This window comes from Peromyscus eremicus, chromosome 20, assembly GCF_949786415.1.
Source record: "Peromyscus eremicus chromosome 20, PerEre_H2_v1, whole genome shotgun sequence".
NCBI classification, from domain to species: Eukaryota; Metazoa; Chordata; class Mammalia; order Rodentia; family Cricetidae; genus Peromyscus; species Peromyscus eremicus.
In genome coordinates, this window is record NC_081436.1 from 28,887,813 (window position 1) to 28,915,413 (window position 27,601).

The following is a 27,601-nucleotide window of genomic DNA, read 5'->3' on the forward strand; positions in this document are numbered from 1 at the left end:
ACTTTGTAGACCAGGCTGGCCTCGAACTCACAGAGATCCGCCTGGCTCTGCCTCCCGAGTGCTGGGATTAAAGGCGTACGCCACCACTGCCTGGCCCGCCTGTCATCTTTTGAGAAAAGGTCTTAACTATTCAGATTAGGCTGACCTCAAACACACTGTATAAGCCAGTGGCCTCAAATTCAAGATCCTCCTCCTCCTGCTTCTCAAGTGCTGGGAGTATAAGCATGTGCCACACCGTGCCTAGCTCTTGTTATTTTTGTTTTTAAATTACATTTATTTATTTATTTGTACTCACACACACAAGGACGGAGGACAACTTTCAGGAGTCAATCCTCTCCTTCCACCATGCCAGTCCCAGAAATCAAACTCAGGTTGTTAGGCTTGGCGGAAAGTGCCTTTACCCGTTGGACCATCTCACTGGTGGGCCTCAGCTTTCTGGTTGCTGAATGCTAAGGGAGGCAGGACATACTCTCAGCTCCAGTGGCCTGAGAAGGCTGCCTGGAAGACCTTACACAGAGAGCACGCTGAACCAAGGAGAGCAAGGGCCAGAGGATTTGGAGAGTGGCCGTGGGAGGGAGGAGAGCCCGCTCCAAGGGATGAGGGGGCTGCTCCTAAGAGATGGATGCCTGGCTGAGCACAGTGGCCCAGAAGGGAGGAGCACCCTGGGGACTGCAGCCTCTTGTGGATGCCAGCCAGTGGGGCGGTCCCGTACATAACCTGCCTTCACCCTTCATCCTTAGAGCTGTGCCAGATGCCTCACCCTGCCACCTGCTGTAGGTGGCTGGCTGGCTCCCTGCCTCCTCTCCAGGTCACCCTGGTCATTTGGTTCATGGCTGTGGCTCAGCTGAACTGTAGGGACTCTTCCCTTGCCCCTGCTCATCTAGACAAATGGCCTAGATATGTGGTGCTGTGGCCCCCTGCCCCACGGGCCTGGAGCTTTTTGCAAGAGACAGACAGCCTTCATGGGTTCGGGTCCCTGCTCAGTCACTTGCTCACTGTCTGATCCCAGCCTGATACCTCGGCTGTCTCTGTTTCCTCTTCTACAGAGGGGATGCTGACTGCACTTAGCACAGGATGGCCACGCGCACGAGGCAGTCTGTTCTGTTTTGTTTTGAGACAGCGTCTTAGCCTCCACTTCAGGATCCTCCTGCTCCTGTCCCTGCCTCTGAGTGCTAGGATGACAGGCCTTTGCCACCATGCCTGGCTTGTGAGGCGGCTTTGATCACACAGAGCCTGAATTGTTTGTTTGGTTCTTTTGGTTTTTGGTTTCTCTGTGTAGCCCTAGCTGTCCGGGAACTCGCTCTGTAGACCAGGCTGACCTTAAACTCACAGAGATCCGTCTGCTTCTGCCTGGGATTAAAAGCATGCGCCACCACTGCCCTGATGACCCTAAACTCCTAATCCTCCTGCTCCTACCTTGACAGTGCTGGGATTACAATTACTCAGCACCATGTCGATCTTTCTGTTGTTGCTGACGTTTGCTTTTTTCACTGTGTAGCCCAAGCTAGCCTCCAACCTGCATGGACCCTCTTGCCTCAGCCTCCCTTTCAAGTACTAGAATTACAGATACGTACTATCATGCTCGGTTTATCCTAGGGACCTTCCAATGTTGATGCCGGCCTGAACTGCCCTGTGCCTCAGTGGGCCCTTCACAATCATGTCCCAGTGTCCTCACCACAGAGCTGGAGCTATGGGGACAGACTTGCTTCACAGATGAGGAAACAGGCTTGGGGAAGGCCTCACCTGCTATGCAGAGACAGCCAAAGGACTTAGAACTTCCAAGGAGACATACTTACATGGGAAGCCACGTGACCCCCAAGTGTCCTTATGACCTGGGTCCCCCTAGAAATTGTGTGACTAGCCGGGCGGTGGTGGCACAGGCCTTTAATCCCAGCACTTGGGAGGCAGAGGCAGGCGGATCTCTGTGAGTTCGAGGCCAGCCTGGTCTACAGAGCAAGTTCCAGGATAGTCTCCAAAAGCTACACAGAGAAACCCTGTCTTGAAAAACAAGCAAACAAACAAACAAACATGACTTTGGAAGGATTTATGGACTCCTGAGGACTCCAGCAGTCTCTGTTTTGTGGACATTTCTGGAACCTAAAGTCCTGATGTGGATCTGTGCCCAAGCCTGAGACGTTTTAATTAAGGTTCCTCACTGCTGAGACCCTTGGACTGATGACCTGCAGGATTTCAGGTCCTACTGTGGGAGGCTAGAGGTCATTGACTTGCAGGAGGGAGATCTGGGCCAGAGAGTATAGGCTCACTCACTCTCATCCTAGGGAGTTTCCCTACTCTGTGGGGCTCCCAGCCACTTCATTCCTGGTGGGGCTTACAGCAGAGGGGGACTTCCCCAGGGCACTTAGACACAGCTAACTAGGAAGAGGGGTTCAGGGCACTCTAGACACAGCTGGACAGCCTCAGAGCAGAGAAAGGGGTGTGGCTCAAAGCAGTTGCTCAGAGTCTTTGGCACTTCCCTAAGTATGCTAATCGAGACAATGAGGAACTGGAAAATACGAATTTTTAAAAGTGTTTATTGCTGTTGTTATTATTTAATGTGGACTGGGCATGGTGGTGCATGTCTGCTGTGATCTTGGCACTCTGGAAGCAGGGGCTGGAGTATCAGGAATTCAATGCTATCCTGGGTTACGTAGTGAGCTTGAGGCCACTCTGGGCTACAAGAAGCCCTGTCTCAAAACAAACAAAAGCAAAACAATTGTATCAGCAAAGGTGATTACCTAGGGACTGTCCAGTTGGAACCTAGCCTGTGTCTTCCTCTTTAGAGTCACCTGTCCCATGCCCAGCATTCAGCCTGCAGTCCCCAGAGTGAACTTGCCTTGGGACTGAAGGGATCTGACAAGATAGGAAGGGGCCCCAATTAATAACTGGGTGTGCTTGTTGCTACTGTTGTTATTATTGTTGTTGTTGTTTTGTTTAGTTGTCTGTTTCGTGACAGAGTCTCACTATGTGGCCCAGACTGGCCTCCTACTCTTGATCCTGTGGCCTCATCCTCAAGCCTCCAGGTGCCAGGATTACAGGCGTGTACCTCCACGCCCAGCTCTGCGTTGAGTTTTAATCACAGTACAATCTGAGCCATTCCAATTTATACAAGGCTTCAATGCACATTGCCTCCCTCCCTTCCCGGGAACCCACAAGTCCAAGGTTATCACATATCAATCTGACATTTCCATGGCTGCAGAGAGGCAAGAACACTCCCAGAAGAGTTCAAAGGTGGGTTCAGAGGGTAGGAGGAGAGTCAGGCATCTGAAGAAGGGTCAAAGGAAGGTCCAGGAAAGGAGAGATGAGACAGACCCTCGGGAGTGTGTCTTAGATGCAATAGCCTTCCATCCATTCCCTTGGGGCCACCTTCCTCCCCTCAACCCTCAGCTCTTCCTGCAAGCAGAGGGGATGCTCAGCTTAGACACGTTCCCTCCATACTTTAGTTTCTTTGTCTGTGAAATGGGGTCATACCAGTGCCCAAAGTCTGGAGGATTAAGGGCAGGGTGTGGACAGATATGAGTGGGAGGAGTCCATCTCCTTTTCTGCTGTATACTTCTTGGGCTGCACTGAGCACTGTCTGCCCCTCCGCTGTGGTCCAGCCGGTTTGCTATGCATTCCAGAAGGGGGAGTCTCACTTTTCTCAGCACAGATCGAAGCGCAGTTCAGGGAAGCCCACCAGTGTGTAGCTGTCTTGGGGCAGCCTGCCATGCATTAATGCAGAGTGGGGCGCAGACGTCCCCCACCCCTCCCGAAAGGGCCATCATTTCTCCATGTGTAAGGCACAGTGTCGGGCAGGGAAGGAAAGATTCTGAACAATGAGAAGCAGAATCCTCCCTTCCTTCATCTGCCATGCTGCTTCCCCGACCGCCTAACCAGATGCGCCCCAGGGGTGAGTCTTGGCCATGTCATCTACTGCTGCACAGCGGCAGGTACAACGTCTTGTGCCCCAATTTTCTTGTCTCAGGGGAGCATACACACACAGAGCCAACCATGAAAGGAATGCAGCAGGCCTCCACAGGTGAGATGGGGTGACATTCAGGCTGCAATGAAGCCATTGTGGCATGCCGGGCTCCTAAGCAGCTGGGAGGTCAGTGTGCTTTACAAACAAGGACTTGGGATTTGCTATATAGTTTGTGGCACCCTCGTTTTAAAACAAAACAAGGCCGGGCGGTGGTGGCGCACGCCTTTAATCCCAGCACTCGGGAGGCAGAGCCAGGCGGATCTTTGTGAGTTCGAGGCCAGCCTGGTCTCCAAAGCGAGTTCCAGGAAAGGCGCAAAGCTACACAGAGAAACCCTGTCTCGAAAAACCAAAAAAAAAAAAAAAAAAAAAAACAAAAAAAAAAAACAAAAAAAAAAAAAACAAAACTGCTGAGCATCTGGGGCTCAGTGGTTAAGAGCCTGTACTACTGCTCTTCCAGAGGACGGGGGTTCAATTCCCAGCACCTCCATTAGGTGGGTGACTCATAACCACTTGTAACTCTGGCAGACTCAGAAGCTTATCCTTTCTGCTGGCCTGGCAGACTGGGGGGCTCTGGAGATGATCTTGTCTCTGCTCTCCAGTGCCGGGGTTACAGCATGTGTAGCTGTGTCAGGCTTTTAAAATATGTCTGTATATATATTTTAAAACTGAACCCAAGTGTGGGGGACCCAACCCCACCTTTTCCCCCAAGGGTACTCTTGAGGAGTGAAGGATAAGAGATTTAGATGGAAATATAGAGGGGAGAGAGACAGATAGAAACACAGGATAGCCTCAGGAGGGCCTGGATCCTAATCCACCAGCCCCTTCCCTCTCGTCTAAAGGGCTTTTTAGAGGAATGCCAAGGGGTGGAACAAAAGACCTCCCCCTAGCACAGCCATGTGCAGACCCTTCCAAACACCTGGTAACCATGCACGTGGTCAATCCATCCCTTTACACAGCCCTGCTGGGTAAAGCAAGCTCAGATCTCACTAGGAAACCTCAGTGGGCTCCCACACCCAAGCCCTCTGGAAGAGCTGCCAGGGACCTTAACCTCTGAGCCATCTCTCCAGTCCCATGTGTCAGGCTTTTTTAGATGTAGGTTCAAGGGATTCAGACTCAGGTCCTCATGCTTGCAGAGTACAAACTCTCTTACCAACTGAGCCATCTCCCTAGTCCCTCTCCAGCCTTTTATGTGATATCTCCATCTAGTTCTAGACTACGGAACTGAACTCCGGAGCTACTTCCACACCTCAGGCTTAGGAGCTACCTTCCAAAATCCACTTAATCAAGCCCTGATTTCCTCTTTGTAGCTTTCTTCAGAGTTTTGCCACAGAGCCCAGGATGACTTGCGGCAATACTCCTGCCTCTGCGTCCCAAGTGCTAGGATCGTAGGCATGCACCGCCACACCGAGCTTAAGCATGTACTTTCCTGTGTGCGGTCACTTATTCTTTGAGAGATGTTTGCTGAGGGTTGGCAAGAAGGCTCAGCCAGTAGAGAAGTGTTTCCTTGAGTGCCTACAGCAGCTCAACTCTTCTGCTGGCCTCACAGCAGTGGTTACTAATGCTCAGTCGTCTTACCACTGTGGCATCCTTAGGGAAAGGAGTTCCCAGCTCCAAGTAGCGGGAGTCCTGTGCGGCTGGAGGACATGGCTCCCATGCACTCACTCCCTATTGCACTCTTTATCTGCTTGCTGATGAATGAAGGTGAAAAAAGATCAATAAATATCATCAGTTAGTGAATAATTAAACAAGTTCCTAAGCGGTCCTTGGTAATTCGTCCTGTACTGTCTTTTTCAAAGGCATTTTTTTTTTTTTTTTTTTTTTTTTTTTTTTTTTTTTTTTTTTAAAGCTGGATGTGGTGGTACATACCAAAAGAATGAAATCATCCTTGGAAACAGGGGGAGTCTGAGGCTAGCCTGGGCTAATGAGACCTTGCTTTAAACAACAACAAAAAATGAAAGATAACTTTTAAAAAGCTGGTGTAGCAGTGTCTTCCTGCAATCCCATAATCTGGGAGGTGGAGGCAGGAGGATCAGGAGGATCAGGAGTTCAGGGTTACTCTTAGCTACACAGTGAATTGCAGGCTAGCCTGCTCTATATGAAACTCTGTTTCAAACAAATAAAGGTTCTTATTTTATGTAATCCTCAATGACAACAGAGAACCATATTTTAAAGAAAAGATTTATTATTTTAAATTATGTGTATGTCTATACGGTCTAGTACAGGTGCCTGGGAAGGCCAGAGTTGGATCTTCCTGGGATTGTAGCTACAGATAGTTGTGATCTGCTGATGGGGTTGCTGGGAACCAAACTTGCGTCCTCTGCAAGAGCAGTGTGCATAACCACGAACTACGTCCTATGGGCATGCTCATTTCCCGATGAGCTCAGATGGAACTGCAAGTCAAAAACCCACCAGGGAGGGGCAGGTGAGACGACTCAGTGGGTAGAAGGACTTGCTGCTAACCCTGACTACCTGAGTTTGTCCCCTGAGACCCTCAAAGGACTAGAAAGATGGTTCATTGGCAAAAAAAAACCAAAAACCACATACTGTTCTTGCAGAGGATTTAGCACCCATGTCAGTGGCTTACAACCTCCCACAACTGCAGCTCCAGCTCTTGTAGCCTCTGTGGGCACTTGCACACACATGCACACACCCACACACATGCACACACATACACACGTAATTTAAAGAAATCCTCAAAAAACAGTCAACCAACCAAACAACAGCAATAACAACAAAATGTCAACGGAGAGGGGGGGTGAGGGGAAGTGGGGGGGGGAGATCCCGGGGGGGGGGGACAGGGGGGGCATGCCCTCATTGATGATCATTTATGAGTCACACACGGGAGTGCACAGTTGGAGAAACTGTCACAGACTGAAGACACTGTATAACAAGCACCCAAACCAGGAACCAGAAGTACCACCAGGCTCTGGACTCACCGACCATACCCACTTCCTGGTTCCAGCACCCTCCCTCAAGCTTAGCCACTGTCCTGACACCTACATCATCCAGCTACACACATCTACAACTCTATAAGCATGAGACATAGATTTTTTTTTTTTTTGAGACAGGGTTTCTCTGTGTAGCCCTGGATGTCCTGGAACTCACTCTGTAGACCAGACTGGCCTTGAACTCCTAGAGATCTGCCTGCCTCTGCCTCCCAAGTGCTGGGATTAAAGGCATGTGCTACCACTGCTGCAGCTAAGGCATAGATCTTACAGCAGCTAACTTTCGTCCCCCTCCCAGACAGATTCTCATGTAGTCACAGCTGGCCTGGAACTCTCAATGCCACACAGACCTTCCAAGTGCTGGGAAAACGGAAGTGGAGCATTGTACCCCGTTTGTTTTTGTGTTTTGCAAGGCAAGTTGCCCACAAAGTGGCCTGGTCTTCACTAAATAGTCCAACCTGGCTTTGAGCTTCTGGGAATCCTGACTGAGTTTCCCCACTGATGGGTGCCTGGCTCTGGTCTGATATCTTTTGCTCAAAGTCGTTTGTAAGAGTCACCCATATTTGCCAGGCGGTGGTGGTGCCACATGCCTTTAATCCCCGCTCTTGGGAGGCAGAGGCAGGTGGATCTCTGTGAGTTCGAGGCCAGCCTGGTCTACAAAGCAAGTTCTGGGACAGCCAGAGCTGTTACACAGAGAAACCCTATCTTGGGGGGAAAAAAGTCACACATATTCATTGTATGTAGTTGTAATTTTTAAAATTTATTTTGTGTGTATCGGTGTTTTGCCTGCATGTATATATGTGTGAGGGTGTCAGATCTTGGAGTTACAGACAGTTGGTAGCTTCCATGTAGGTGCTGGGAATTGAACCCAGGTCCTCTGGAAGAGCAGTCAGTGCTCTTAACCACCGAGCCATTTCTCCAGCACCTATAGTTGTAAATCATTCACTGTCAATCCAATGAATGGATATGTCACAATTTATATAACCCTTTAATGATGGACACATGATCACAGGACAGTTTCCAGTTTGAGGGCACTCTAAACATCACTGCGAAGAACAATGAAAGTACCGGGCATTGAGTCCTTTAGATTCCCAGGGTGGGCATGGTGTGGCGGCACTCGAAGGCAGAGGCAGGCAGAGCTCTGTGAGTTTGAGGCTAACCTGGTCTACATATTGAATTCAAGGCCAGTCAGGGCTACATAGTGAAATCCTGTCTCAAAAACCACCAACCAAACCAAAAACAAATAAAAAAGCAGATATCCCCGTGGTGGTGAGTCTTACATCTCCACCATAGCAGTGGACAAGCCTTCCAGTTGCTCCCTTTCTTGCCAACACTTGGCATTGTCAGATTTTCCCATTTTAGCTGTTCTGGAGAGTGAGCAGGACACTTTCTAAATTCTTTCCAAGTTTCTCAGATAGATCTTAGGATTTCTGGTTTACAGATGAGGACATCAGGGCCCGGAGAGGTGCAGTAATTTGTCCAAAGCCACTTAAGCCTTGGCATGGACTCAGGGCTGGGATGCCAGCAAGGCTGTCTGACATCACCCATCATTTCTTGTATCTGTCCAGCCCCCTTCCGGACCTGGCCTTGTTTGGCTTCTCAGCCCTGGGGAGAGATTGGCTCTGTGGCCCTGGTTTGGGTGCCCTGGGCATGCATGGCTCACATCCTACCCAACTCTCTAGAGGGCTCACAGGCTTCAGCGGACGGACGTTCCAAGTGCTTCAGAAGGGAGAGGTGCCCAGAGAGGGCGATGGTTGACAAGGAGTAAGGATGGGGAAGTTACAAGCAACCAGTTTGCTCTCAGGAGGGGTGCAACTCTGTTGGCGGAAGGTGAGCACAGATCGCTACACAGCTGTGGCCTGGAGAGCCTGAGGGTGTCTGGCAGGAAAGGCAGGCGAGGGCGGCGCAACACACAGCGGCCTCCAGAGCCCACCACCAGGCCCTGGGCGGGGCGCGGGGAGGGGGCGGGGCCTCCTCAAGGGGCGGGGCCACAGGCCGCTGCCGACCAATGGACGTGCGCTGCCCAGGCCCCGCCCCCCGACTCTGCTGCATAGTCATGAGGCGCAGGCCGGCGCTGCGTCAGCGGAAGCGGCGCGCAGCGGCTGTTTCCGACCTGATAAAGCGGTGTTGTCCCCGCGCGCTGGCCACAGCCTCGCAGCGCTCCCTCAGTGCCCGAGTCGCTGACTGACGGACCCGCCCGGCCGGCCGCCGCCGAGGGCGCAGCCGCCGCCCGGACGCCCCGCCGCCGCCCCGGTGCGCCCGGGGCCCCGCACCCCAGCCGCCAGCCAGCCCCACCAGCCCCGCCAGCCCCGCGGCCCCGGCTGGAGGAGACAGGTGAGCGGCCGCACCTGCCGCCCCGCCCCCTCCGCGCGGCCCGGGCCTCGAACCGGCGGTCCGACCGACCCCGCGTCTTCCCCTGCCCCCACCCGGCCGCTGCGCTGCAGCCCGCACCTGCCCTTGCTCGTCCGCATCTTCGGCCCCGCGGCCGCGGTGTATGCCTCCTAGCGCACCGGCCCGGGGCCACCCCAGCGCTCACCTCTCGCCTCTGGCGCTAGGTGCTCACCCTCCTCTGCCCAACCCTTGCTAACTTCTGGGAGTTGATCCGGCTCTGGGCCCCACCACCTTGAAATGTTCCTGGGCCACCGCTCTCTATCCCTGTCCCCCAACATACATTGCTTGCAGCGCTGCTAGCTGGTGGCCTGACCCTTTGCGGCCACCTTTATTTCCCGAAGCCCACCTCGTCCCTGGAGAAGACGGGAGCACTACACTCCAGGTGCAGAGCCTCGGATTTGGAGAAGCCCCCGTCCCACTCCCCGAGACCCATCTTCCTCAAGTCCCTTGAGCTTAACCCATTCCTCTCCAAGGTGTGCTGCGCTAGATGGGCGCCGGGAGAGCACACTCCTGCGGAGGGCTTTTCCAGGGGAGGTATGTGCAAGTTGGGGAGCACAGCCTGCTGGTTAGTAATTTGTAATAATTCTAAAAGGTGGGGCCAACCATGGGTGGGAAGAGGCGCTAGGTCTCCTGGGGAGTCTGGGGTTTTTGCTTTCCCTGTAGGATACTGATGGAGTGTGGCTTCAACTTCTGCCTCAGTCTCCCCTTCTGGTACCCTAGCTGACCACACACCGGGGTTTGCAGCTCCTTGTTACTAGGGTGTTCAAAGACGAGTGCCTGGCAAACAGAATTTGCAAGATAAGCCATTGAAGCAGTCGTTTCTAGTGGTCCGTGTAGGCCCAGAAACTCAGAGGGTGGGCCACAGTACACCTGGGTCGCCCTCCTGCACGGTGAAGTGTGTTCTAAGCACATTCCCTGCAGCTGGCTCCACTGTCTGCTGACAGGTAGGGTGTGGTGGAAGTCTTGTCTTTTTTCTGTTATTTTTTCTCGTAGTAAGAAAGCATAAGTAAAAAGCTGGAGGGGTGCCTTACTGATTAAGGGTGACAAATGGTCACTGGAACTGGGAACAAATGGGAACAACACCCTCGATTTGCTGCTTCGATCTGAATCCTGCATGAGAAGAGCAAGTTGATTAAGGCTTTGCAGAGATATTTTGCACAAGCTGCTGAGAAGGGGGGAGAGGCAGTGACTGTGGCCTGAAGCTGTGTGGGCTCCAGGTGGGAAGAGACCCCGACATAATGAAGAAATCAAGTGCTTTTGGGGGAGAGATTGGGGGAAGTAGGTCATCTGAAAATCCTCCACTTTAGTATTGTGCATGCCGATTGTTTTTGTGACTGCTGCTGAAAAGAAGTTGTTCCTTTGAAAGGTTTGAAATGCATGTTAGGTATACATGGGGGTGATTTATTTGGGAGACATCCCTGCCTCAACCTCTGGGACTGTGGAGGGAGGCCGCCCAGGGCTAGCACCCAGTGCTGTGGAGGATTCACTGGCTTCCCTTGCAGAGATGCTGTGTGCTGCAGCTTTGCCCCTGTCGCATCGTGAAAGCAGATCAGAGATTGGACTGGGTGATCTCCAAGGTAGCTCGTTTTTAACACCCTCCAACTTTGCTTATTGGAGAGGAGGGAGTGGGGGAAGGGCTGAGGGAGCTATAAACCGGTCTTGCCCTTCTCCGTCTGCCCTGCAGAACTGCAGGGGAGGAGGGGGCTGTGATGCTGCAGCTCCTGGTCTCCTGTGCAGGAAAGGAGCATCAGAAGGTATTTGAGCTGGTGTTTAGGGGTGCTGAATTGATTTCATCTGTGTTACCCAGACGGCAGATAGGAGGGTTGAACAAGGGTGGTGGTAGGGTTTAGGGTGCCTCGGTCGCCCAGTTCTCTGCCTTCTCACTGTCCTGAGGACCCTGGTGCCCCAGCCTTGGGTGGCCAGCAAGGGGTGGCTTGTGGGTGACAGCTTTGTGGCCTGGCATTGAATAAGAGCAATGGGTGATCATTGTAGGTGGCAGACAACCCCAAATTGCTAGTGCCCTCCTGGGGAACACCCCTGGCAGAACCGTGCCTGTAATTTGTGGAACCAGAATGTGCTAGAAGCTGTGTTCTTGTTAAGGGTGGGTGAAGATGCTGCTCCATGCTCGCCTCCTGTGGTTCCCCAGATTTTCTTTCTTTCTTTTTTTTTTTTTTTTAAAATCATAATGTAATTATGTTGACAAGGGTGCACTTAGTGATATGCCATTAGGAGACTCGACTGCAGGCCGGGCGACATGAACGTTCATTGGTGTCCAGTGAGAAGGTTCAGTCGTGGGGACAACCTCATGCATGAAGAGCCATCGTGGGGGTGGAAGACCCCATAAGCTACAGTCTACAGAGGGCTCAGCTGAAGCACCTCCCCCACCAGCTCCCAGACAAGCTCCTCTTGTTTGCATTAGCGTAACTGCTCCACCAAAGTCAATGAACAAGGATCTTTTTAAATGGGAACTTTCAAAATGTGCCTCGGGTGTGCGCCGCGGGCCCCCCCCCCCCCCCCCGCCCCCCTTTACTATCAAGTTCTGAGCCCTGTGATACTCCTTTCAGAGAAACTTGAGGCCTCTTCCATGCTGGTGGAAAGGACAGCCCTGTTCCCAGCCTGAGGAACCTGGTCACGCTCACGACAGGCACCTTTTATGTGAAGGCTGGAGTGTGCCTGGGGTTTGTTATTGTTTGTGTATATTTGGGATTTTTTTTTTTTAAGACTGGGTCTCCTAGCTGAGACTAGCCTTGGACTCCTGATACTCCTGCCTCTACCTCCCAGGTGCCTCCTCCTGACAGGTGCTGGAATTACAGTTGTGTGCTGCCATGCCTGGCTCTATGAGGTAGTTTTAAGAGTAAAACACTGTAGTATTAGGAAGATCAATGCAGCAGGATTGAAAATTCAAGGCTAGTCTGGCATACATAGGGAGACCACTCTTTTTAATTTTTAAAATTTATTTTTTATTTTTTGTGTGTGTGTCTTTGTGTGGGTATGTACAGGAGAGTGCAGCTGCCTGCAGAGGCCAGAGGTGTTAGCCTCCCTTCCCCCTGGAGCTGGAGTTTCAGGTAGTTGTAAACCTGCTGACAAGGATTTTGAGAACCAAGCTTGGGTCCTCTGGAAGAGCAATACATGGTCTTAACCATGGAGTCACCTTTCTAGCCCGAGGCCCTATTTAAAAAAATAATGAACTGGGAGACTCTCAGCAGGCATAGCCCACTCGTGTGTGTGTGTGTGTGTGTGTGTGTGTGTGTGTGTGTGTGTGTGTGTGTGTCTGTGTTTGTTAGCTTTCCTCTTGCTCCTTTTCAAGGGACCACTTCTGTTCCCAGGAGGCTCCTTGAGAGCAGTGGCCAGCCTTGTGCCTTCCTTTGGAGGGTGTGGGTGCTAGTGCCTCAGAATGTCAGGCGGGCATTGTGAGATGGCCGAGTGTATCTTGCTGGACTGTTGAGAGCTGTGGGGAAGGACACAAAACCTGAGTCTGGAGAGAGGATAGTCCCAAGTTGCCTGTAGCTCAGCTACTGCTGGGGTGTGGTTGTTATTTGTTTGTTTTTGTTTATAATTTTTTTATGTGTATGAATGTTTTGTCTGCATGTATGTATGTGTAACTCATGTGTGCCTGGTGTTACACAGAAGAGGATCTCCTGGGGCTGGAGTTACAGGGGGCTCTGAGTCACCATGTGAGTGCTGGGAATTGAACCCAGGTCCTCTGCAAGAGCAACAAGTGCTCTAACCACTGAGTCAGCTTTCCAGCTTTTTTTTTGGTTTTTCGAGACAGGGTTTCTCTGTGTAGCTTTGCGCCTTTCCTGGAACTCACTTGGTAGCCCAGGCCGGCCTCGAACTCACAGAGATCCGCCTGGCTCTGCCTCCCGAGTGCTGGGATTAAAGGCGTGCGCCACCACCGCCTGGCTATTTTTTTTTTTTTTTTGAGACAGCATCTCAGATAGCTCTTGCTTGTCTTGAATTCACTAATTCACTGTGTAGCCAAGGATAACCTTGAACTTCTGAACTTCTGATCCTCCTCCCTCTACCCTGTCTACAACTGTCAGGATTCCCAGCATGAGCTGTCACACCTGGCTCAGGTTTTTTTTTTTTTTTTTTTTTTTTTTTTTTTTTTTTTTTTAAAGGGGCTAACACTCTCATTATCTTGTGCATCCTTATTTTGTGCTAAGTGTGGCCTCCAAGTACAGGGGTCTGAGGGTGCCAGGCTGCCCACAAGTAGAACCCAGGACCCTTATGTTCCCTGGCATGTGCTTTACTTTTTGTTTTGTTTTGGTTTGGTTTTTTGGTTTTTTTGAGACAGGGTTTCTCTACGTAGCCCTGGCTGTCTTGGAACTCACTATGTAGACCAGGCTGGCCTCAGACTCACAGAGATCCTCCTGCCTCTGCCTCCCAAGTGCTGGGGTTGAAGGAGTGTACCAACATTGCCCGGCTGCTTTACCTGATTGATCCTTAAGCTTGGCTTCCTTGCCTCTTCAGGCCTGGGAGACATTGTGCAGACTAGGCTTCCCTGTCTTTAGCTGAACCCCCACATCTGTGGAAGGATTTGCCCAGCTGGGTGGTTGGGTAGGTCAGGGTGCCAGCAAGGTGCCTTCTACGCCGGGATCCTGTATGGCCAATGGATCCTACATGGCCAACCCCTGGCTTGAGTTTTTGTGGTTTGTGTCTCTTGAACTTGCAGCCACATGATTTGGTTAGCCACCACATCCCCCGTTTCAAACAAGGGAAAATCTTGAGTAAGAAAAGCCACACTTTGAACTAGAAGATGAAGAGGCATTGAGACATTGAGGTGGGCAAGCATTTGGTTCTGTGTAGTGGGCACTGTACTTTGTGTACAAGTCTTACTGCATAATTTTAAGCAGTCACTTAGATGTTGTAAGCCAAAGTATAATAAATAGCTCTCTGTTGCCAACAACTTAGTCATCATTTGAGGGAAGTGCGACCAGTCAACAGAGTATGATTTTTGGTTTGGAGTAAGGAGAGAGTATTTTTCCATCAATTTTTTGAGAACCAGGCTTGAATTCTGGGCCTCCAGTGTAGTACTCCCTCAACTCCACCACTGCACGACACCTACAGCTGTCCATCAGCTGTTTGTATGTGGTGTATATATACATGTTCACGTGTGTGTGTGTGTGTGTGTGTGTGTGTGTGTGTGTGTGTGTGTGTATATGTGTATGTGTGCGTGCGCGCGCGCGCGCGCGCGCGCGTGTGTGTGCAAAAGCCAGAAACTGACACTGGGTATCTTCCTCTACCCATCTCTACCTTAATTTTGAATCAAAGTCTCTTATATTTTTGGTTGTGAGCCTAGCCTTTAACGGCTGAGCTATCCCTCTAGCCCGAATCAAGGTCTCTTACTGAACCTGGGGGCTGGCCAGTGAATTCCAGGTATCTTCTTGCCTCTGCCTCCCCACCCCAGTGCTCGGGTAAAAGGTATGCGCCACCATGCAACTGTGTAAAGGTGGGGGTCAGAGGACGACTTTGGTTTTGGTTCTCTCCTACTTTCTGTAGCTTGCCAGGCTCACATGACAAGTACCGTTTGATATGTGCTGAGCTATCTCATTGGCCCTCCATCTATTAATTAATTAATTAATTCATTCATTCATTCATTTTTGAGGGCAGGGTTTGGCATCTGTACTGGAAGTAAAATCACTTGTTAGCAGGTTAGCCCACACTTGTAATCCCAGTGCTCAAGAAGCTGAGGCAGAGAATGGCCCAAAATTTGAGGTCAGCCTGGGCCACATAATGAATTCTAGGCTAGCCTTGGGTAAAGACCAACCCTTTCTCAAAACATCAGGGGGTAAAATAAGTATAAAGCCAGGCATGGTGGTACATACCTGTAATCCTAGCACTTAGGATGCTGAGGAGGGTCAAAGCTGGGCACAGAAAAGACTAATTGAATACCAGAAGAAACTCTTATCTGAAGTAGTGAGTTAAATTTCCTTAAGAGAGATGTTTTCCCATGTTTTTGCACAAGTGCTCCCATTCTATAGCTTTGAAAAACTATGGGCACATTCAAAAGTTTGGACACATCTAAACCTTTTTGTCCCAATTTTTTTAGTTGTTTGTTTTATTTTTTCAAGACAGGGTTTCTCTGTGTAGCCCTGGTTGTCCTGGAACTCAACTCTGTAGACCAGGCTGGCCTTGAACCCCCAGAGATCCACCTGCCTCTGCCTCCCAAGTGCTGGGATTAAAGGAGTGCACCAGCACCATCCAGCTCCAATTTTGCATAGCTTTAAAAGATGTCATTTGCAGTGTATTGCAGGCATTTCAAAGTAAAATCCAGTGTCATGCACTTTGGTGATATCATTCCTACCATCAGTGTCCCTTAAAAAGAACAAGAACAAATTGTTCTTAATAGTGTGAAAGTCACACCCCCACTGATGGCGGTGATCCATTTCCCCGTGTGAAATTTTATTAGAATGTAACTTACCTTTATATTGGAAAGTCTTTTTATTGGTAGTTAGTTTTGTTCTTTCCTTGACAGAAGTACATGGAAATTGCAATGCAGAACACTTCTGTGATCTTTAAGCTGTGTCCCGAGAAGTTGTTTGACTTTGTAATTATTGTCTGCAGTCTTGGTCACAGAACCACAACTCGTCCTCAGGCCTAGTGAGAGGTTATGGAATGTCTTGGAAAACCATGGAATTAGGTCTCAGAGTGGAGTGGCTTAGTGGTGGACCTTTAAAGGTGCCTGTCTCAGGGAAAGGACTTACTGAACTGTCTCTGGGACTTCTGCTGCTGGAACATTCTGTGAGAACAGTCATCGTCGTCGTCGTCCTCCTCTTCTCCTCCTCCTCTTTTTTTTTTTTTTTTTTTTTTTTGGTTTTTTTTTTTTTTTTTTTTTGGTTTTTCGAGACAGGGTTTCTCTGTGTAGCTTTGCGCCTTTCCTTGAACTCACTTGGTAGCCCAGGCTGGCCTCGAACTCACAGAGATCCGCCTGGCTCTGCCTCCCGAGTGCTGGGATTAAAGGCGTGCGCCACCACCGCCCGGCCTCCTCTTTTTTTAAAGACAGGTACATTACATCAAGCTGGCCTGGAACTTGCAGCAATCCTCCTGCCTAGCCTCCAAGTGCTGTAGTATAAGCATGAGCCATTACACTGACAGCCTTCTTTTTGTCTAGGTGTGGAAGGAACATGAAGGTGACCTTGTGTCTAGGGATGGCCTGCCAGGGACTTCTCAGGCAATTAGTTTTAGGAGATAGTTTGTAGAGACTGTACCTGGGGACCCTGAGGATATTCTTGCCGGGTACCCCACACTTTGACATGCCTCCTTTGTAGATGCACAGTACTGCGTATCTGAGGAACAAAGGCCTTGTTTCATCGATCCTGTCACTAGAGATAGTCTGTCTTGCACCTCCGTATTATGTTGCATGCTTTCTAAGTGCTCGGTGTTAAGTGGCAGAAAGATGGAGAATTTCATAGGCCATTCGTGGTTCACTTAGGGGTTTGCATTTTTATTTGGTTTGGTTAAAATGTAAGCCTGTGACATTAATTTGAGTTAAAATTTAATTTGCCAGAAAAAGGCAGCAGTAGGAAGACCAAGGTGGTTGAGCCTGGGGCTCCTTGGACTCTTGCTTGGTAATCCAGTGTTCCCATTTGCTCTTCCTCCTTCTGTGCTCTAGGCCTGAGGGTTCCTGCTGGTCCATTGGTGGGCTAGGGACGATGATGAAGAGGACCTGAACTAGGAGACTAGGGTGTTGGAAAATTGGGCCTCTTCCTAAGAACCTAGGATGAGCTGGTGTGGAGCACTTGATGTAAATGTGCTGGGTTGTTGGGATGTTTAGTAATTCAACAAATGCTCTAACCTCATGCTCAGAACAGAGCAATGGCTGGAGAGCAGTAAAATCAGACATGGGATAGTTTTGTGACTAGAGGGCCCTGTGTGCCTGGCAGTGGGCAGGATATTTTGCTGCTGTGGAGATCCATAGCATGGCCCAGCCTGGCTTTCCACCTATCTCTGGCCTCACTGCTGGTGTGGGTAAGAGCACATGAGAGCTGGGTGTGGAGGCTCACATCTATAGTTCTACCATTGGGAGTTTGAGATCAGCCTGAGCTACAGAGCAAGACTTGAAACCCAGGGCAGCCAAAGTGTCAATGGAGAGTGCTTGAGCAAGGGCATGACAGCATAGGGATGGGACCCTGTCCCCTGTTCCTGGGGGAAGAGGAGACAACTGAAATCAAAGAATGAGGTTGGCAGAGATGGTGAGAGACCCCAGAATATGCAGTCTCATTGGTCTGTCTCCAGCACAGCTGCTGTTTTTCAGTTCCCTTGGTATTTTGGGCATCAGGATGGAGGGCAGGGTCTCCTGACTTGGAGAATCTACGTGTGCTGAAGGAAAACAGGTACAGGAAGGCATAGAGGCTCTCTTGCCTTAGAAATAACTGCACTCTCCTGGGCTTCCCTCCAGCATGCAAATCTCCTCCCAGTCAGACAAGTGACAGGAATACTGGAATGACCATTAGTGGTTTTTCATATCGCTTATGTAAAACCGTTTGCATTCAAGCTTGGAATAGGGAAGGCCTCCCCTGCTGACGCTCTGTATACCTCTGTGAAGTACTCCCCTCTGCTGGATGGAGTCAGGTCAAGGAGTGGGCCAGCCTGTTCTGCCACTCACTGCTCAGCACCATTTGAAGGCAGCTCTGACTTGGAGGAGAGCTTGAACAGAGAGGTCGGGTTGTAGGTCAAACTGTCCTGTCTCCACCATACAGTCTGTGTAGCTTGTAATTGGCAGGGGTGTGTATGTGTTGGGGAGGACGTGTGGGATGGGGCCCAACAGTTGTGTCCTTAAGGCAGAGTGCAGGGAATTGCAAAGCTATTGAAAACATTTCCACTCTTGTTGAATGAGTCATATATAGCTAAAGTGATCTTAATTCTGAAGAGAGTGGGGGAGGGGCCTGCACCTTTTACTCTTTAGTGGGAGCTTGGCAGAGCCCAGCTTGTCCTGGGAGGGAGTAGGGAGTGGCCAGCCTTGGCTTTGTGGCCTTGGCCCAGAAACCCCCACTGCTCACAGCCTCAGCCTCTGTGTGATAACCGTGAGCCCAAGGGGTATTTGTTCCTGTGGAGTAGGCACTTGAAGAGTAGGAGTGACAGCCACTAACACAAAGAGCACTGAGCCCTCTGATAGAACCAGAATGTGAAAGTTAAATGGCCTGCCCAGAGCCCCAGCGCGGGTGGCCAAGCAGGCTGCATGGCTCATGGTCTCAGGTCGATCACTAACTTAAAATGCTGTTTGTTTTCTGCCCAGGGAAATGTGGAAGTGCCATTCTTCCTTGTGTTCCAGCTCAAGGCCCTTCTGCTGTGCTGCCCATGCCAAGCGAGTGCCTGCTGCTGGAGGAGGCTCATCTTGGCTGCTGGCTGCTCAGCTGCTGGTCCTAGGCTCATCTATTAGGAGTGTGGCAGGAAGGATCCCTGGGGGCAGGGAGGGCACTCATTGGCTCAGGCCTTGTGTTGTCTCACCTGGTTCCCTAAGGCTGTGAGGACGTGCAGCTACCCCCTGCTGTGATTCCCTAGTACATGGCTAGTGGCATTGGTGAGCCTGCCCTGGTGCTCAGTTCTGTCCCTGTCTCATCATTCCCATCCTGCCAGCTAGCCTGTGAGCTAGGCCAGGGCTGGTTCCGAGATCTATTCCACCCTGATGATCCTTCTATGTGGCCAGACTTCTGGGCATGGTGAGCAGACAGGCATGGGAACATTGAGCGACATTGACCTCTGACCTGGGCCAGTTTTGGAAGATGTCCAGCCAGGTAGTTCCTGATCTGATCAGAAGATTGGTTTTGAAATTTGTTATTGGAAATTCAATCACCTAGAAAAGTGAATAACACAGTGAGATAGTCGTCTCAGCTTGTTACCCACGCTACAGCTATCTATATGTTTCTAGTCTGAACCATTTTGTTGTTGTTGTTATTGTTTTGTTTTGTTTTGTCTTATCTGGACATGTCTTGTTATGTAGCCGAGGCTGGCCTGGAACTCATCCTCTTTCTGCCTCAATCTCCTAAGCTCTGGGACTGTTGGGATTCAGCCATGTGCCACCATGCCCTAAAAGGTTCGGCGGTTTTCATTCTTGAGATGGAACCTAAGGACCTCACATGCTAGGCGAACACCCAACCACTGAGCCACATTGCCGGCTCTGTGCTTCTAATTAAAAATTTTTTGTTTTTGGCCGGGCAGTGGTGGCACATGCCTTTAATTGCAGCACTTGGGAGGCAGAGACAGGCAGATCTCTGTGAGTTCGAGGTCAGCCTGGTCTACAGAGCGAGATCCAGGACAGGCACCAAAGCTACACAGAGAAACACTGTCTCAAAAACCAAAAAGAAAAAATTTTTGTTTTTGTTCTGAGACTGGGCCTCATGTAGCTGAAGCTGACAGTCAACTTACTATACAGCTGAGACTGGCCTTTGAACTCCTAATCCTTCTGCCTCTACTTCCCAAGTACTGAGATTATAGGCATATGGCCACCATACCTGGCTTGTTTTTCCAGTTTTGAGTGTCATTTCCTCCTGATACTCTATGTGTATGAAAGATACTGGAATGAGGCGATGCTTAAACCAGTTGAGTGCAGAATGAAATCAGAACAGGTTTTTGAAGGAGTAGACTGGCCTGTGGCCGTGTCACCAATAATTGCAGGAGATGTGGAGGAGAAACAAGCTCTGTCCGCAGGTCTCCAGGGTGGGAGCAGCTGTGGGTGCAGACAGTGGCATTGTCACCCGTTATCAGTGCACACTGACAGTTTGTGCCATCTCTGCGGCCAGGGAAACTGTGTCCTGATAAGTCTGCTGGTTTGTGGTGTCAGGCCCAGATAGGGCTTTTACATGGGTCCGTGGGAGACTGGAAGACATCAGTACAGACAATGGCTTCTCCCTATAGAATGGCACTTGAAAACAATCATAAACAGAGACTATGGGCTTCCCCATGCTCTGCCCAGGTCCTGGCCCACCCAGGGATTTGTTGGTGCCCACACAGTTCTGCTTTAGGAGTCTTAGGCCTGTCTTCCTACAGAGCTTTGCTGGGAGCAGGCAGGGAGTTCCTCTGCCTATCTGTGGCCCTATTTGCCTGGTGTCCTAAGTGCATTGGATCTTAGTGGCTCCAGGGAAGGCAGTTGTGATGCTAATACTTGTACAACACTGGAAGAGTCCTGGTCCCAAGTTCCCCCCTTGGGGACTGAATGTGTTTGGTATGCTGAATTCAGTGAGACACCAGGATCTTAGCAATACTGTAGACTGGGGCCTTAAAAACAGCAACTTACTTCCCATGGGCTTGGAGGTTGGAGATGCAAGAGCAGGATGCTCTCAGACTCTCTGCTGAGGGAAGGGACAGTTGGTACTTCAAAGAGATGCCTTGTGGCTGTAGCGTCACCTAACTTTTCCATGAAGATGAGAATTTCACTCAGGTCTCTACTCTGATGACCTCATCACCACTCAATCCCCACTACCTTAGAGTTGGGATTCCTGCATATGATTGGAGGGTACATGCTTTCTAGCCATAGCACTCTCCTTTGGTTAGTTGTGGGTGACCTTAATCACCATAGAACCTGGTTGGCACAGCACATAGTTAGCATGCCTTGAAATTGCCCCTGTCTTGCTGTTGGATCCAGTTCCAGCCGGCCTGCCTGTGTGTACTGACTGCCTGAAGTGCTACATGTACTTTGAATCACCCATGTTGCATGGAGGCAGTGATAGTTCTTACCTGGGCATCTAGCTCCTGACTGTCTGTACTAGAGTGTGCTGAGCACAGTGTGAGATGAACTAGGAAGTGACCTTGGCCTTGTAGGGTATACAGAGTAAGAACTCAGGGTTCTGGAGCCAGGGGTGCTGTGTTATCTGTTCTGGGGGCCAGGCCACCTTTGGGCTGCATCTGAGCGGCAGTTGCTGTTTCAGAAGGTGGAGCTGGTAGGACCTCTGCTTGCTTCCAGTTGTTTTCATAGGCAATGGGAAAGGCAGGGCCTGGTCCTCAGCTTTCTGGGAAGGGGGTGGGCAGGCCTGGGTGGTGGCCTAGTCAGTCCTGCCGAAAGGGGCATCTCCCCCTGCCTCATAACCAGGAGACCAGACTGGATCCCAGGCAGGAGTTTAGGGCCCTTGACCTTGGAAAGCCATCTTCTGTGGCATTTAGCGCTGAGAGTTTGTTTCTGTCCCCCGTGGGTTTGTTTTTATCCACCTCATCTTAGAAACAACCCATTGGAAACAGTGGTGGTATGTCTGGGGTCACCTGCCCTGGGACTTGCAGCCTCTGGGCAGCTTGCCTGACCACCAGGGCCTACCAGGCAGCTCAGGAGACAGGTGAACCTTTCTGGATACCTCTGGGTGCCATGGTGCAGTTTCATTGTGTCTTGGGCCCTGCCACATGGTAGCAGGTATAAGGACTATGGATAGGGTGTCTTTGGGTCACCTGCCAAGCGCTTGAAGTTTTGTGGCACTGTCTCAGAGTAAAGGAAGCTGTAAGGAACTGTGTCCACGTCTAAAACAAGTCTTCCTCCTCCTTCCTGGTGGACCAGGTTCTGCCTTGGTCACCTAAAGGAAGAGCGGTGATCCTGGATATTTTGGTCTGTTCCTGGGGCTGGAGGTCTGTAGCAGCAGGACTTGATGCCTTCCTCCCAAGCTGTGGGGCTCTGGTCTGGGGACTCGCACCTGTAAAACAGGCATGGCAAAGCTGGGGAAACCCAGATGTCCCTCAGCCACTCAGGGTGAACCTTCCTACTCTACAATCCTGCTTGCCTTCTGCAGTTCCTTCTTGCCCCACACCCCAGTATTTGCACCCCAGCCTTTGTGCCCCCTGTTGCCCGTGCTCTTTCTGCCTTCTCCAGACTGTCCAGTGCCTTGTTTGCCAAAGTAGAACAGACTGCTAAGCCTTGCTGCTCTTTGGGATTTTTGTGTGTGTATGTGTGTGTGTGGGGCTCTATAACACAGCCTTGTCTAGACTGTATAGCCTAGGCTGACCTCAAGCTCCTGTTTTCAAGAATAACTTTTTTCCTTTATTTTTCTCTCTCAGTAGTACTGGGTTTGAGACGGGGTGCTAGACAAGTTCTAGCACTAACCAACACTAAGCCTGCCTCTAGCTTGACCTCGAACTCCTGCTTCTGCCTTCTGTGCTGGGAATACAGCTGTGAGCCTCCTGCACAGTTTTGTTTTTGTTTTTTCATTGACAATGGCTCTGGGGCCCTGTGGAGACTTAGTGTGTGCACAGGCACATGAGGCGGTGTACATGCGGGGGGGGGGGGGGGGGGGGGGGACTGGTGAAAGGCAGATCCTGGTGTTGTCAGGGAGTGTGGGACCCTTGTGAGTAGAGCGAGGGAAAGAGTTAATTATAGGACTCTGCAGAGAGTGCAGGGTGAGAGAGCAGCCTGCAGGGGAGCTTCTACCCTAGGCCTTGGAGCATAGGATGAAAGAACAGAATCAGAACCATGGGGCCAGGGGGGACTGCTAACGGTTGGACGTTCAACAGAGGGGTGCAGCCAACTGATGGTGACCCTCACTGATCTGAAGGAGTGCTTGGCCATTCTCCCTTGGAGTTGCTTGACATGGCCCTTGTGTGGTGAGAGTCCCTGGCTGTGAGTTCATGAGTGCTTAGGGTCTTGGGGAGAAGCAGGGGGAGGGATCTGACTTGGCCAGTGTAGCTGAGAAGGCAGGGCTCAGAGGGGTGTGGTGGGTCTAGTTGCAGCTGTGACCTCCCTGGGGATGTTTTTTATGAGTGTGCTGTGCGAGCCATCCCAGGGATAGTATGAGCATTGTCGACCCTGGTTTCTGCCAGCTGCATGCTAGGGTGGCCTCACAGCTCCCTGCATACCTAGCAGGCAGGTGCAGGTGCTCCAAGAGCCAAGCATGGCATAGATTGTAAGCTTAGTTTCTGGAACCAGCAGGAAGGGGGTGTGCTAGGCAGCTTGCTTAAGCTGAAGGGGGAGGGGACTGGACGGTTTATCTGGGTATGGGAATGTGTTGATTATGAAATGTGAAACCAGGGTTTTGCTGAGTCTGTTGCTAGCTCTGCCTTTCCTCCAGAGGGCCAGGCCTGGGTTGCTTCTCAAAACGGGGAGCTAAGGCCATGCCCAGAAGGCCCAAACAAGCAGGCTCACCTTCTCTCACTAGGCAGAACACTCAGCCTGACTGCAGACACTAGCGCCTCTGTGCCTCCCTTGCTTGATTTGACTGGACAGAGTGACAGTTTTACTTCAAGGTGTTTATACTTGTGTCTGCCCCTCAGGATTGCTTCTAGAAAACACAGTTTGACCCATGTTCTCGTATACCACCAAGTGTATTTGCTGAGCTCTGGAAGGGTCTCAGCCTGGTGACCTGGCCTGCTTCTTAGAGTTCCTGAAACTTAAAAGCTATCTTTTTTTTTCCCGGAGAAGGAGGAGGCAGGGCAGGCCTTAATATATTGCTTTCTCCCGCCTCCCTTCCTCTTTTTTTGAGACAGGCTCTCACTGTGTAACCATGGCTGACCTGGAACTCACTGTTTAGGCCATGCTGGCCTTGGATTCAGCGTCTGCCTCCCTCTGCCTCCTGAGTGATGGAATTAAAGGTGGGCACCACCATGGCCGGGCTGTGTTGCCCTTTTCCCTGGCTGTTCTTAGATTTGTATTCAGGCACCCTCCTACCTCAACCTGGGGAGAGGCTGGGGCCACAGGCGGGGGCCACTGCACCTGATTCTGTTTTCCTTTTTGTTTGTGCTAGAGACAGACTCCAAGGCCTCATATGTACCAGGCAAGAGCTCTGCCTTTGAGTTGCTTCTCCAGCCCCTCTGTTTTTCTTTCTCTTTGGTACAAACCTAAATTGCTCAACTAAATACTACTAAAGGCAGTTAACAGAGGGAGGATAGATTTTAAAAAGTCCAAAAGGATGATGTCATAACCACAGCCCAGCAGAAAGTCCTTTAACCAGTTTTGAGGCCATGTGGCTTGTCCTCAGCACCCTGTCTCCCGCCTGGGGCATCTTTCTTTCCCTGTCACAAGTATTTCTTTTGGGATCTAGTGAGAGCTGTGCCTTTTTCTTACAACACAAATTGACACGGTTTTGTGTACATTCTAGTGGGTGCTCATATGTTTCCTAATGCCCACCTAAGGAGGCCCCAGTTTGCCCTGTCTCTGGATAAGGTAGACTGCTAGGCAGTCTCTGGGCTCTGGGAATGGAGGTCTGGTCGTCAGAGCTGGGGGAACTTGTGAACTGGGTGGCTGCCTGTGTGCTAGCATCCCTCTGCTCTGTCTCCATTAGAGATCAAGCCCGAGAGGGTTGCCCTTACAGCTTTTGTGTCTGTCATCATCACATTGACAGAATCAATGACTGTGGCCTTGGAACTCTGTCCATGCCAGGTACTCACCTCTCTGCAAACCTGTAGAATTAGACGCCATGCAAAATGACTGTTGGCTGCTGTTGTAACAGCCTCTTTGTGGGAATATTTAGGGGAGTTAAAATTAGCAGTGAGCACCACAGAAAGTCAAGGCTACCTAAAAGAACCAACAGTGTCACATTGGAAAATGTGCCTGAGATAAGACTTGGCGGTGAAGGAGCGGAGAGTGGAGTTTTCTTTCTTTCTTTCTTTCGTTGGAAGATTTATTTATTTATTTGTTTGTTTGTTTGTTTAATGAATGTGAGTGCTCTGTTTTCATATAAACCAGAAGAGGGCATCAGATCCCATTACAGATGGTTGTGAACCACCATGTGGGTGCTGGGAATTGAACTCGAGTCCTCTGGAAGAGCAGCTAGTGCTCTTAACTGCTGAGACATCTCTCTAGCCCTTGGAAAGTGGAATTTTGAACTCTGGGCAGAGAAAGTAGGAGAATGGCCAGAAACTTGCAGCTTGTGGGACCTGACCTTATTGCCAGGACCACAGAGTCCTGGAGAGGAGCCCTGGTAGACCTGCATCTGCATGCCTGCCTAACCCCACAGCCAGATAGGCAGCAAAACTGCAGTCAGCCCTTGATCCCCAAGTTCCTTAGGGCAAGTGACATAGTGTTCGGCTGTAGCCTGCATGGTTCTCCTTTACCTGGCACGTCATCTCTAGATACCTTCAACTCCACTGTAGTGTAAGCGCTGTCTGTGTAAACGGCCACTGTAGTGTGCCGTTCGGGAACTGTGGCAAGAAAAAGGTCTGTCCTCAGCCCACATGAAATTTTGTGAGTATTTTGTACCTACAGTCGGTTAGGTCTGCAGATGTAGAAGTCAGGGATATATGGACAGCAGAGATAAGGACTGTGTGAATGAATGTATCTATATGACAAATGTATTCCTTTGTATCTGGTCTGATACCGTATTGTAGAAGGCAGTTTGTATATCGCATTGATGTGTTCTGATCTATCACTGTTCTAATGCAAATGTATAAATTGCATGTACTATGTGTTGTATATTGAAGCAGGTATATCATATTAGGTGGTATATTTGTGTAATATACTTTTACTTTCTCTTTTTATAAAGCTCTTGGGAGCCAGGCGGTGGTGGCACACGCCTTTAATCCCAGCACTCGGGAGGCAGAGCCAGGCGGATCTCTGTGAGTTCGAGGCCAGCCTGGGCTACCAAGTGAGTTCCAGGAGAGGCGCAAAGCTACACAGAGAAACCCTGTCTCGAAAATCCAAAAAAAAAAAAAAAAAAGCTCTTGGGGACACGTGGTTGTCAGGGTCCCAGTTCTGCAGTAGCTCATTTTTTTGTTTCAGTAAGAGCTGCAGATGCTGGAGGACCGTTGTGGGGCCTGAGCCTGTCCTATCGGGAGCCCCAGAGTCCTAGCCTGCTATCTAAGGTGGCATTTGCCTTCTGACCACAGGGGTGGCAGGGACGGGGTGCTGCTGCTTTGCCTTGTGCATATATCTCTGACTGGGCTGGAGGACTAGAGTTGTCTGCTCTCTCCAGCATTGCTCACTGGCTTCCCTTGAGAACCCCTTTGCAGAGACTGCAGCCATAGGGACCTCCAGAGTCTCTGGCATGTGGCCACTTAGTTCCTCTTATGATAGGAAACCTACTCCCGTTCAGTGTGGCTTCTACAGTTATAGCATCTGGCTTCCTGGCAGGTGGGCCCAGGAGAACTCTGCTCACCCCATTTATAAAGGTCACCTCTGCCATCACTCTGTCCCTGACAAGCTGTAGCATTCAGCTCTTGTTTCCATGAAGAACCATGATTTAGATAGTATCACTTCTTACTTGTGGCTTAGGGGCTTTGGTCATCCTACAGTTTTCTTCTTTTCAAGATAGTCTCTTGCTATGTAGCCTAGGCTAATCTTGAACTCATAATCCTGCCTCAGCCTCCTGGGTGCTGGGATTATGGATGTGTTTCAATGCCTGGCCATCCTTTCTTCTGTGACAGGATAAAAGTCTAGCACTTTTGACCACCTAGTGCCTGCCAGCAGCCCTCTGACCTTTTCCTGCCTTTCTCAGAAGTGTGTGGGGCTTGCCCTTCCTCCCTCATCTCCTCCAACCATCATTGCTCTGTGCACAAGGGTCCCTGGAGCCATTTTCTTGGGGGGTTATCTGTGTACTTAGGCTCTAAGCCACAGTTTGCTAAGCTTGTACCCTGTTCCTGTGGACCACATGCCCACACTTTCTGTCTTTCCTCCTGGGATGATGGGACATTCCTAACCCTCTCTCTGCATGGGCAAGGACTAGCGCCTATGGCTCACCAGTCAGATCTCACTGCAGCTTACACATCAACTTAGTATCCTGTGTATCTATCTGGTCCAGCTCCCTATTGGCTTTACATGGAACAGCATACCCACAGAACACTGCCCCCCCAACCCCCCCCCCCAATCTGGCAGTGGTACCATAGTAGCTGGCTGGGTGCCTTAAGAGCAGAACAAACTGTCCAGCCCCTGCCATGTCCCCAAAACAACAGGTAGAGGACTGGGGCTGGGTATCAATTTTGGACCCGAAGCAGCACTGTGTGTAGACTCTGTAGGAGAGATAGCTGTATATAGACCTGCTGGGCCACCTGATGGGTGAGTAGGGTGGATAAGGGCTCCCCTCATAGCTCTGTTGCATCCCCTAAAAGTGAACCTCTCAGGAGAAGCTGCTGTTGCTTGCGACAGTCCATTTTTGTATTGACGGGGCCATCCCAGTTTGTCTTTGTCTTGCCTTAACTCAGAGTGCTGGTATCCTCTATTCCCGGTTTGGTTTTCATGTGGGCTAGTTCATCTTTCTTTTTTCCTCTGTATTTTGGAAGTTTCATGTGCAGACTGAAGAGCTTTCTCTGCTTTGAGATTGTACCCACTCCCTCCTGCTTGGGGAGTACTTTAATAGATTCCTTAGTTTGCCCTAAGTCTCTGTGTTGGGAAGAGAGCGTACATGGTGCAGGTGGCTGCCCAGCTGTGTAGGTCACCTTCCCTGAGTCAGGTTCTCTGTCTGTC

At 50.4% G+C, this 27,601-nt stretch overlaps 1 protein-coding gene across 2 annotated transcripts in view; it reads left to right on the forward strand.

Annotated features, from left to right (window-relative positions):
* Positions 1–9,141: 9,141 nt before the first annotated feature.
* Positions 9,142–27,601, forward strand: part of Slc45a4 (solute carrier family 45 member 4) — a 75,161-nt gene continuing 56,701 nt past the window's right edge. The window contains exon 1 of one of the 2 annotated variants that reach the window (XM_059248131.1): positions 9,142–9,237. The gene's annotated coding sequence lies outside the window, so the exon portion shown is untranslated. Of the gene's footprint in view, positions 9,238–9,332; positions 9,829–27,601 lie in introns of those variants that run through there. The other variant, XM_059248133.1, reaches the window with a different exon arrangement.